We start from the raw sequence: 12,919 nt of genomic DNA on the forward strand, positions 1-12,919 counted from the left end.
TTTTGAGTCATTATATTTGTAAAACATTCTATTTTTCTTGTTTTTAAGTTTTATAAACAGCTTAGTAGACTACATCCTACTAAACCTGCAATTTAATCTATTTTTAATGAGCAGTAATTATTTAGTAAGTGTTCAATAAAATTGAAAAAAATATCAGACATGGGAGCAAAGGTCAGCAATGTTTTCAATGATCAGATGTTTGGACTTGTGGATTTTCGTGGAGTGTTGTTCTGCTTGGCAAACACTTTGTTTGGGATATCTGGCATCCCAAATTCATCAGAGTACAACCAGTGTGTTTACAGTGGAATCTATGGCAAAATTAATATGTAGGTATTACATATTTGTAACACCTTTGAGGGAAGATGCTTTCTATAGTTGGGGAAATATTACACAGAAGCTCCTTGTTTGAGTATGTTTTAAAAAATATTTTATTTATTGATTTTCAGAGAGAGGGGAAGGGAAGGAGAAAGAATGAGAGAAACATCAATGTGTGGTTGCCTCTCATGTGCTCTCTACTGGAGACCTGTCCTACAACCCAGGCATGTTCCCTGACTGGGAATCAAACTGGTGACCCTTTGGTTCACAGGCTGGCACTCAACCCACTGAGCCACACAAGCCAGGGCCGTATTTTTAATAATCAAATGACAATAGGCCCAGCAGTCAGCAAGCAACATAACAGCAGGACTTCCACTGACTTTCGCCTTTTCACTATTGTCACTTGGACAACCCCAGGTCCCTTTGTGTTGTGTCAAGTTGGTTCCAACTCCTCCAGTCTTCTTTCAGATGTCCACTCCTTCATGCTTCCTTCTGCGCAGAACCTTAGAGCTTGGGTGGGGTCCAGTTGGAAACTCATCCACTAATATGCTTTGATAAGTTGGACTCACTCTGGACTTCATTTCAAATGTCACATTTTTCAACAATTTCATGCCTGACACCACTCCTTTCCATCATTATCACCAAGATCTTTGAGTTACCTCTTATTGTCTTCTTTTTGTATATATGGGAACTGAGAAAGATAACCTATTTATTTGTACAAGGCCAAGCCAATTGTAACTGAAATAGACTGGATTAGAATGCAAGTTCCTTGGCTACGTGAAACATAGAATACAGACTGGCTAAAAAACTTAGTACCCAAGAATGGGCCATATGTGTTTCAGGCCAGGTACCAGAATAATCAACAACCTAGAACACCAAGCAGCACAAAGAAAAAAAAAATAAACAAGACTTGTTCTCTTTAATCATATGATGTATTAAGGGACAAACTAATAAGACATAAAGCAGTTGGAAAACAGAAGTCATCAGTGAAAGTGAAGGTAAGACAATAGAAATTATAACAATGAAACAAGAAAGAGAAAACAGACAGCAAAACAAATGAGCAGAGCCTCAGAAATCTATAAACATACAGAAAAAAATTGTCATGGAAATCCTAGATGGAAAGCACAAAAAAGTGGGCTTATAAAAGTATTGGAAGAACTGATTATTGAAAACTGCCCATATTTGTTATGCACACACACACAAGTAGATTGAAGAATCAAAATGAACTCCAAACATGATAAAGTCAAAGGTCTCTATGACAAACTATGTCATAGTGAAACTATATCAAAGTCAAAACACTATAATTGTCAAAGTAAAGGAAAAGAAAATTAAAACAATAAGAGAAAGGACACCTTACCTATAGGGAAAAAATAAACAATTAGAATGACAATAGATTTTACTTCAGTAATCACAGTGGCCAGAGGAATGTTGCACAGCACTTTTCAAGTACTAAAAGAAATGAATTATCAACCCAAAATCTTATGCAGTAAAAATATCCTTCAAGAACAGGAAGGAATTAGGAAATTCTCAGGCCAAATAAAACCATATGAAGTTTACTAACAACATAACCATGGGTACCTCCATAAAAGAAAAAAAATTAAGAAAAAACATAATCTTATGATATTAGGAAATAAAAAAGCAATAGAAAATGTAAACATGATTAAATATAGCAGGTTTAGCCTTCTTATTTTGAGTTTCCTAATTATGAATGATGGTTGAGCAAAAATAATAATACTGGTTGATAAAGTTCTTAATAAAATATAGTTTAAATTAAGAAAAATAGAGGGATAAAAAGAAAAATAAGATGTTTACAATTCACTGTAACTAATAAAAGACGACACAAATAGACATATTATGAAGATATGATGTATTACCCACAGCATTTCAAAAAATTGCTATGCAGTCATTTGCACTTAAGAACACTAGAGATAAATCCAAATACAATTCCAAACAAATGTTTAAGCAAATTTCATCAAGGCAGAAAAAGAGAAAAGTTAAAGAAAATGAAAACAGAGATAACAAATAGAAACCAATTAAGTCAAATAGCATTTTGAATCCCCAACATATCACAACTTACATTAAATAATATAACAATTCCAATTTAAAGGCAGAGATTGGAAGACTGGATTTTAAAAATGACCCAGCCAGAGACTGTTTAGAAGAAATTCATTTAACATATAGTGATTTAAATAAGGTGTAGGAAAAGAATGAAAAAATATATATACCATGAAAAAAATAGGCAAAAGGAAACAAGAATGGGTACAGTAATATCAAATAAAGCAGATCTCAAAAGAAAAAAATATACAAGGTCAACTGTAATTGAAAAATTTTTTAAAAATTTAAAAAACCCTAAGATTCTACCAAAAATTATTGGAGACAATAAACAAATACAATGAAGTTGCAAGATACAAAAATCAATGAATAAAAATCCACTGTGTTCCAGCATGGATGGAACTGGGGAACATTATACTAAGTGAAATAATCCAGGTGATAAAAGACATACTATATGATCTCACCTATAAGTGGAACTTAACAAAACAAACAAGTGAACAAAATATAACCAGAGACATGGAAATGAAGGAAAAACTGACAGTAACCAGAGGGAAAGGGGGAGAGGGATAACAGGGGATAGAAGGGAAGGAGTTGTCAAGGAACATGTATAAAGGACCCATGGACAAAGACAACAGAGGAGAGGAGGATTGAATGTGGGAGGTGGGGGTGGATAGGGTGGGGGAGAGTAATTGGAGGTAAATGGAGATAACTGTAATTGAATAACAATTTTAAAAAATTAATTGTTTATTGGCCCTTTGGGAAAAAATGGTATTCTAAAATTGTCTTTTGTTGTGAGAAGTCAAGAAAGAGAATATATTCAAATATGTTGCCTAAATATTATTATGAAGTGTAAATGAGTAATTGAATACATTTTTCCATATAATTTATGTTAAGACATTGTTGGTGAACTAGCTGTTGTGAATACTTTGTTTCACAATAACATTTGACCCTAAAAACTCAAAGTTGAAAACTCACTTTAGAAAAATATTTAACTAATGAATTAAGAGAGATTGTATAGAACTGAGGATACCAGGGTGAAAGTAACTAAAGTGCCCTAAATCCTTTCATAAAACAAACTACTAGATATCATTTTGTTTTTGTTGTTCATGTGAAGTAAATAGCATTGGTTTCAAGGTCCCTGAATCTTACTACATGTCCTGTGTACAGACTGCTTCTCTGATACCTAGTCAGAGGCACATATGTTGCTCTGTGATTTCATCTATCATACTGCAGGTTCACCTACTAGTTTTATGGTTTGTACAGTAACATTTTTTTCCCTTTTCATTTTTTGGTCAATGGGAATGGTATAACATTTAAAGTTCTTCATAGCATTAAGTTTGGGACTGATGATAACTTCTAGCTGGTTTCCCTGAATCGATACACTCTGGAGTTTGCCCTGCCCTCCCACAAGTATCTCTTTAAACTACCTAGAATAGGTACTCAGAAAATTCCACAATCAACAGTGACATGAATGATTATTATGTCTGTAAAAAGCACCAAAATAAAGTCTGACTTCTTTTAGACTAAAATTACCACTTGAATTTGAAAATAGTTAAAAAGGCTTTTTGATCATTTCTGTTTTCACAAACATTTAGCGTATGTGTAACTCAGGATTCAGATAGTAGAACAACACAAGCAGGATGTACGCATATATATATATATATATATATATATATACACACACACACACACACACACACAAGGCCCAGCAGAAGTAACGCCTACTTGAGTGTGGTTCGTAAGATAATTATATGAGTGCAATACTTTATACTTTTAATTTGAACATTTCACCTAAAATGTCCTATGGTGTGCTTGAGCATGATATTGTTATGTTACAGAATTACATGCTTATAACTTTGTAATAAAAAGGGGGCATTGTTTGTGTTGAACCTTGTGTGTGTGTGTATTACGTATATACACACACATATATAGGTATATATACTTAGGTGTGTGTGCATATGAATTTTTTAATATGGGCTTGACTTTATCCAATTTTTAGAGCTAGTCAGAGTCTGCAAATCTATTATTTTCTCATATGGTGCTGGAGCTTCATGTCTGCAGGGCAGGCACTGGGGAAGGAAGATGGATATAAAGTAGGGAGAGCATGGATAAACTAGAACACATAGCATGTACTAGCACACTGGGATTCATAAAGATTGTCAGCGTAAGAAACATCCAATCCTGTAAGAATTTTTATGAGTTTATTTGAACCAAACAGATGACAACTGCCAGGAAGTAAGACCTGAATAGATTGAGAAAAATGTTCCATAAAATGGCTGTTCTGCACCTTGCTTTGTACATTACAATCAAAAGAGAGAATGTAAGTGGGTTACTTCTGGGATTGAAAAAAAGTAAAATGATAGACACATACTTCTTTTACATAAATGGGTACAAGATACTTATCAGTCAATAATTAACTCAGTAACAATGAGGGGATTTGTGGTCCCCGGCTCTGGTGCTGTGGTGAGGTATTTGTGCTATGAGCAGTGAGGGAAAAGGAAACTGCTTTGACATTCCAAAGGTATGTTATCATAGATTAAAAAAATGACAATAGACAGGCTTAATTAAAGTAAAGATTGACTTTTGTTAGGGAATACTCTAGCCTAGGACATGACCTCCTGCCATAAACTGCTTTTAGTTAATAAGTTTTAATTTCAGGTCATCTTTTATGGTTACTTCAGATCTCTGAGTTAATAAGGCTTCCACAGCAGTCTCCCCTGAGCTTGTCAAGTTTAGTATGTGGCCCTTTTTTTGTCCACAAGATGGAATAGAAACCATGTCATCTCACACATTCCACTTTAATGAAGCAGGCGGCTGTTCGTCAGAAGAGCCTGGCTCCCTTTATCACAAAGCTAAACATGCACCTGCGGACACATCAGAGAAACTGAAGGAGGGCTCAGCCCAGAAGTGCCCTGTTTGCAGCTTGGCTGCTGCTCCATGATAATGAATGAGGCAACAGAAGAGCAACAACATGACTGAGTTGCAACAGTTCCTGGTGCCTCTAAACCTACCCTCCTAACATAAAAGCCATGTCCTTTCTGCTTGACAACTGCTTTGCTAATAATGTGCAACATGTCTCTTGTGGCCACCTTATAATGAAAAATATGAGAAGAGTATATCTGGGAAATGTCGCTCAGCATGACAGGTTGACACATTACAAAGCCACCTTAGAGGTCAACTATGAAATTGTAGAACGATGATTCTTCAAATTCTAATTAGTTTGCATATTTTTTATTTAATGACTTGTTTGTGTATAAAAGTTCTATATCACAATGCAAAAGAGTATTTGTTTATACTTATTAAAATCTATTATATCTGTGGAAGTATTTGCAGGTTAGTAATTACTTGCATGAATCTTTAAATGTCAAGGGATTAATTGGAATATACTAATTTTCAATTAATGAAAATCAGAATAAATAAAATAGTGCAAAAAGTGAAAAATATTTTTAGTTAGTATTTATCATCAAGCTCTGCCATTATATAAACCATCAGAGACAATTTTTTGTTGTGACAAATATTTACTCAGCAACCCAATTCTTTATAAGTCTCACCTTGAAAACAAAACATCCTTCAAGAGAAATCTCTGCCTTTATGGCATTTAATAATTGAATTAAAGATGCATTATTATAAAAGTTTTGATCAATTTCACCTTTTCATCAATATCTATTCTGTTCTTACATTTTTATATAACATATATATTTTGGTTAGAATTTTTAACTCGGAATAGTCTTGCTAATATATTTGGACTATGTGTTATTGTTTAACTATGCTATTAGCCCAACTCAACAGTTAACTCTCATGATGTGTTTCTTTTTTAAGTTTTTGTATTAGCATTTTGGAAATGTATAAAGTACTCCTTGTGCAGCACTTATTCTATATTATTGAATATGAATAAAAAAGCAATTTAAATTGTGATCATGCAGCTGACCTTGGAAGTGATAACCTACTGATAGTTGACATTTTAAGTTTGGTACCTTATACAAAAGCAAAATATTCTCCCTCTTAATTATTCCAATTATTATGTCAGTTCTACATTGTCAATATTTATAACCTTTCCAGAATAGTTATAATAATAACTCTATAATTGTATTTCTACAGGTAAAGACAGTTTCAATATTGAATTTATTCTCTTTCTGGGAGATTTTTGCATTATGCTTTATGATATTATTTTAAATTTTTAGAGTGAATTTCTCCAGGCTTTCATAGGATAACGGCAGCTGTGATTAAAGCCAGTAATTATGAAGGGCTTTCTGAGATAGCCACGGTGTTTGGAGATGAAGCAAAACGTGAAGGTCCTGGTTGGAACTCTCCATTGTGCAAGCGGTAGCCAAGTGACCAAAGAGACGGGTCAACTAAGCATTTTGTAGATGTTGACCCATCTCTTTGGTCAACATCATACCAAAACTGTAGATGAACATTAACTCCAACAGTTACCCATGATCCATTGGTAAAAAGAAAGATTTCTAAGATTTGGTTTAAGAAGTCATGATTGTAGGTATTACGAGGATAATTAAATATCTCTATTTCATAAAATGTAAAAGCTTATAAAAGTGAATGATGATTCAAAATTAAGGAATTATAAAAGCAAACCCAAGAATAACTAAGAAATATCTTCTAACTTCTAAATAATATTATTTTATATAATTTAAATTATTCCAGGTCATTTAAAAAACTAAAGACACCTAATTTATGAGTTGGATTTGCACAAGCTGATTAAAGGTCTTTCCAAGAGTATTCCTAGTAATATGTAGCAATGTATACACAGTATGATCTCATTTTCTAAAATAATGACATGTGGCATTTGGCATGTAGGTACATACAGGTTTGGCCATAATTATATGAGAGTACAGAAAGCTATGTAAGCCAACATGGTTTATATGGGTTATGGTAATGAGGAAAAGGAATATAATTGTGGTTTGTGTACATTTATGTTTAGCCCACATTTATGGCTTATGTTTATTCTTGGTTTGTACATATATGTGTGTATATATACACATACATATGTATACATATATGCATATATATATATATACACATTATTGTTGTTCAAATACAGTTGTCTCCATTTTCATCCCACCACAACCCCCCACCCCGCCCATCCCTACCTCCCAACCTCAAACCTACCCCCTTTGTCTTTGCCCATGTGTCCTTTATACATGTTCCTTGATGACCCTTCCCCTATTATCTCTCTCCCCCCTCCTCTCTGGTTACTGTCAGTTTGTTCTTTATTTTAATGTCTTTGGTTGTATTTTCCTTGCTTGTTTGTTTTGTTGATTAGGTTTCACTTATAGGTGAGATCATGTGGTATTTATCTTTCACTGCCTGGCTTACTTCACTTAGCATAATGCTTTCCAGTTTCATCCATGCTGTTACAAGGGGTAGGAGCTCCTTTTTTCTTTCTACTGCACAGTATTCCATCATGTAAATGTACCACTTTTTTGATCCACTCATTTGCTGATGGGCACTTAGGTTGCTTCCAGCACTCAGCTATTGTAAATTGTGCTGCTGTGAACATTGGGGTGCACAGGTTCTTTTGAACTGATGTTCAGGAACCGTAGTGTATGATCCCAGCAGTGGTATTGCTGGGTCAAAATGCAGTTCCATTTCTAGTTTTTTGAGTAAATTCCATACTGTTTGCCACAGTGTCTATACCAGTCTGCATTCCCACCAACAGTGCACTAGGATTCCCTTTTCTCCACAACTTTTCCTGCACTTGTTGTTTGTTGACTTGTTTATGATGGCCATTCTGACCAGTGTGAAGTGGTACCTAATTGTGGTTTTAATTTGCATCTCTCTGATGGCTAGTGATGCTGAGCATCCTTTCATATGTCTCTGGGCCCTCCGTATGTCCTCCTTGGAGAAGCATCTGTTCAAGTCCTTTGCCCATGTTTTAATTGGGTTGTTTGTCTTCCTGAAGTGGAGTCATGTGAGTTCTTTATGTATTTTGAAGATCAAACCCTTGTCTGAGGTATCTTTTTTTATTGTTTTTCTATTACAGTTGTCCCAGTTTTTCCCCATTGCTCTCTCCTGCCCTGCCCACCCCCTAAAAGAACACATAATTTTGAATTTTGTATCTCTGAATTTAAATAAGAGGACCTTAAAACATTACAATTATGGTGTAATATTTATTTAACACCTCACAACCTCAGTCTCATTATTTATGTATCAGGAATAACACAATTCTATTCACAGTGTTGTTTTGAGATTAAGTATGTTCATGTATATTAATTTAATCAAACTCCATGCTACAAATTACTTATTTAGTATCGATTCTTTTGCCAGTCTCTGAGTGCAAAGGTATACACATAAAATGTAAATAGGCAAACTTAAATGTACATGTTATAAAAGAATTCATGTAATTGTGGTAAATGATTATTTTAATCCTAACTTGAATATGTCTAATGTCTAAACATGATCTGTGTTCCAAAAAAGAAACATAGTTACATCTTCAAGTAAATAAATAAATAAATAAATAAAAATGGACCCAGAGATCCCACTTCTGAAAATATATCCTAAGAATCCTGAAACACCAATCCGAAAGAATATATGCACCGCTATGTTCATAGCAGCATTACTTGCAATAGCTAAGTTCTGGAAACAGCCTAAGTGTCCATTAGTAGATGAGTTGATTTTTTTAAAATGTGGTACATTTACATAACGGAATTCTATGTGCCAAAAAAAAAAGAATGAAATCTTACCTCTAGGGACAGCATGTATGGACCTGGAAATTATTATGCTAAGTGAAATAAGCCAGTCAGAGAAAGACATATACCACTTGATATCACTTATGTGTGGAATCTCATGAACAAAATAAACTGATGAATGAAATAGAAATAGAGGTGTGGACACATGGAAAAGACTGATAGCTGTCAGAGGGTGGGAGACTTGAAGAAAGGGAGTGAAGGGATTGGCCAAAGACCTATGTCCATACCCCACAGGAACAGACAACAGTGTTTTACTGGCTAGAGGGAAGAGAGGTGAAAGCTGGGTGGAAATGGGCAAAATGGGGGTGGGGAAATGTGGACATCTCTAATAGTATCAACAATAAAAATAGATTGTTATTTGTGTGCTTTTGCAATTTTATGTGTATGATTATCTTGTCTCCTGCAAACTTTTTAAACTTACTTATAAAATCTTTTTTGTAGGTTACAATGGGATATTCTATGTAGATATTTATGTCATTTGTAAATAGATACAATTATATTTATACTATTTAAATATTTTTTTAAATTTTATTTCTTTGTTTTTCCTTATAAGACTGGGTTGGAAGTTAGGTATGCTGTTGAATGAAGTACTGAGAGAAAATGTTCTTGACTACTCTTTGTTTTTGTGGGACAGTTTTTTACAAACTAGTAGTATTTTTGGTATATGTTTTTGTAGATTTTTAAAAAGATTTTATTTATTTATTTTTAGAAAGAGCGGAAGAGAGGGAGAAAGAGAAGTAAAGAAACATCAATGTGCAGAGAATTATTGAGATTGGCTGCCTCTAGAGATCGCCTGCCTCTCACATACCCCCAACTGGGGACCTGGCCTGCAACCCAGGCAGCTTGGAACAAAACTGGCAACCTTTCCATTTGCCGGCACTCAAAACCCTGAGCCACACCCGTTATCTTTTGATTTTAGAATGTCCCTTCCATGATGTATTGAGAGTTTTTATCACAAATGGATGTTATTTTTAATTTTTTTCTGTAGTTATTAAAATGATCATGTGATTTGCCATATTTACTTATTAATGGTCTGAATTACATTAATAGATTGCAAAATATTAAACTAGCTTCTACAGTTCTTGGCTAATCTCCGCTTAGCATAGCATGTAATTTTAAAACTATACTTTTCTTCTCAGTATCATTTCCTTCCTTCCTTCTTTCTTTTCTTTTCTTCTTTCTTTCTTTTTCTATCTTTCTTTCCCTACCTCTTTCTTTCTTTCTTTCTTTCTTTCTTTCTTTCTTTCTTTCTTTCTTTCTTTCTTTCTTTCTTTCTTTCTTTCTTTCTTTCTTCCTTCCTTCCTTCCTTCCTTCCTTCCTTCCTTCCTTCCTTCCTTCCTTCATTCCTTCCTGTCTTTCTTTCTTCTCTTTTATTTTAGCAAAATATAACTGGAGCAACCAGGTTGGTGAATACATTGAAAAGCTGCAACAGTTAGGCCATAGAAGCTGTATGTGTATGTCTCCTCCTTTCTTTCTCTCTCTCTCTCCCCCTCTCTCTAGATATATGTGTGTGTGTATATATATATATATATATATATATATATATATATATATATATATATATCGATAGTTAGATATCTATCTATCTATCTATCGCCACTGGGTTGTTTCTTTATTATTATATTTTTATAATAAACTGATAAACTTAGGAAAATTAAGTCTCCTTGTATTTAGATACTAAAAGTGGATCTCATTAATTAACCTATAAAAAATAATTTGGTCTCACACATGAGACTGTGTGATAATATTCTAGAGGAAGCATGTAGAATCAACTTCACAGACTCTTCTTTGTATGGCACCTGTTGATTAAAGAAAGGCTCATGATTGAACTACCAGAACCATAGTTTTGAAACCTAACTGAAAAGGCACAAACTATCAGTAAAATTCAAATTAAGTGTAATGTTTCTTTTTCTTTCTTTCTTTCTTTCTTTCTTTCTTCTTTCTTTCTTTCTTTCTTTCTTTCTTTCTTTCTTTCTTTCTTTCTTTCTCTCTTTCTCTATTTCTCTCTTTCTCTCTTTCTCTCTTTCTTTCTTTCTTTTTGTTTTTAACTGTAGTGTGTATTCTTTTTTTTTCTTTTCTTTTATTGTTGTTCAAGTACAGTTGTCTCCATTTCCTCATACCGGTCCCCCCACCCCAGCCACCACACCTCCCACCCTCAATTCTACCCTACTTTGGATTTGTCCATGTGTCCTTTATACATGTAAGTGTAATGTTTCTATAGACAAGTATATATACATTGTTGGGAACCGCCCTGCCTGGTTTTGGAGGCTGTAACCCCACATGGTTAAGGCTGAGTAAGAGTTGGGACCATAAGCCACTAAGGAGACAAAGCTTATCTCCCTGGCAGAAGTGCCACCTCTGCCCACTTCACCCTGCTTGGCCCTGAGCTTGGCCAGTTAGCCAATGACGGGTAAGAATCCTCAAGGGAGGATCAACCTAAGACAGGCTCTGGTCACCAGGGATAAGCCCCCAGGGAATGACTCGGGGTCTGTGGCAAAAGGGGTTGATGGACCCTCGCCCCTCGGCTTTGAAATAGCCTGAGTCCTCATTCTGTCTGCAGGAAGTCTCCTAATCTCTTGGCTACTTTACTTCCCTGTCTGACTTGAGCCTGAAGCAATAACAGAGGGCTGTGCAGTCCTGTGCTGGGAGGGGCGGATTCCCTGGGGAATCAGGCCTAAGCAAAATACATACATTCCTGTGAAACCTACTTAATTTGTACCCTTAGCTTAAAAGATAAGGGTCCAGACCTGAGATGAGTCTGGCGCCTAAAGTTTTATGGCCCTCTAGCTGATTGGCTGTAGCTCAGAATAAGCCCTCAAGGTTCTCTGTAAATCCTGTATTGTTTAACCCTTACTGGCTGACAATGGTTGATGAGCTTTATCCGTATTCCTATGCCAATGAACCTAATAAAAGCCAATGGAGAGAAAGGCTCTGGGCCCTTCTCCTTTGAGAGATCCGCCACCTTTCCTCCCCAAGCAGATCATGTCTTGGTAGTCTTAATCTTCATCCATGGCAGACTGAGGTGCTGTGTTAAAGACCCCCGACAATACATAGTACAATGAAAAAAGTTTTTAGTACAATGAATATGTCTTCAGGATATCAAAATCACAGGACAATGAACATCATAAGACATAATTTGTAAAAAACTCAAAAACTTACAACCATACCAATAGTCTACAAGGGGTCCCTTTTCTTCATATCATCTCCAACACCTGTTACATCTTATTCTTTTGATAATAGCCATTGTAACATATGTGCGGTAATAACTCATTGTGGCTTTAATTTGCATTTTCTGAACAGTTAGTGATTTTAAACATCTTTCATATGACTATTTGCTATCAGTCTGTCTCCCTTGGAAAAATGTCTATTCAGATCTTCTGCCCATTTTTTAATTGGGTTTTGTTGTTGCTGAGTTTTATGAGTTTTCTCTATATTTTCAGGTATTACCTACCATCAGAAATATCATTTACAAATATCTTCCCCTATTTAGTTGATTGCTTTTTTTTTTTGATGGTTTCTTTTTCCTTGAAGAAACTTCTGAGTTTGATGTAGTCTTATTTGCTTATTTTTATTTTTTTTTGTTTCCCTTGCCTCAGCAGTTGAATTCACAAAACACCACTAATGCTAATGTTCCGAAGATTATTGGCTATGTTTTATTTTAGGCATTTTACAGTTTGTGGTCTTACACTTAAGTCTTAAATCCACTTCTGAATTAATTTGGGGGTATGGTGTAATACAGTGGTTCAGTTTCATTCTTTTGCATGGGCCTGTCCAGTTTTCCCACCATCCTTTATTGAAGAAACTTCCCTTTATTATATATTCTTGCCTTTTTGTCATATATGTTAATT

Source organism: Desmodus rotundus, chromosome 8 (genome assembly GCF_022682495.2).
Source record: "Desmodus rotundus isolate HL8 chromosome 8, HLdesRot8A.1, whole genome shotgun sequence".
In the NCBI taxonomy this organism is placed as follows: Eukaryota; Metazoa; Chordata; class Mammalia; order Chiroptera; family Phyllostomidae; genus Desmodus; species Desmodus rotundus.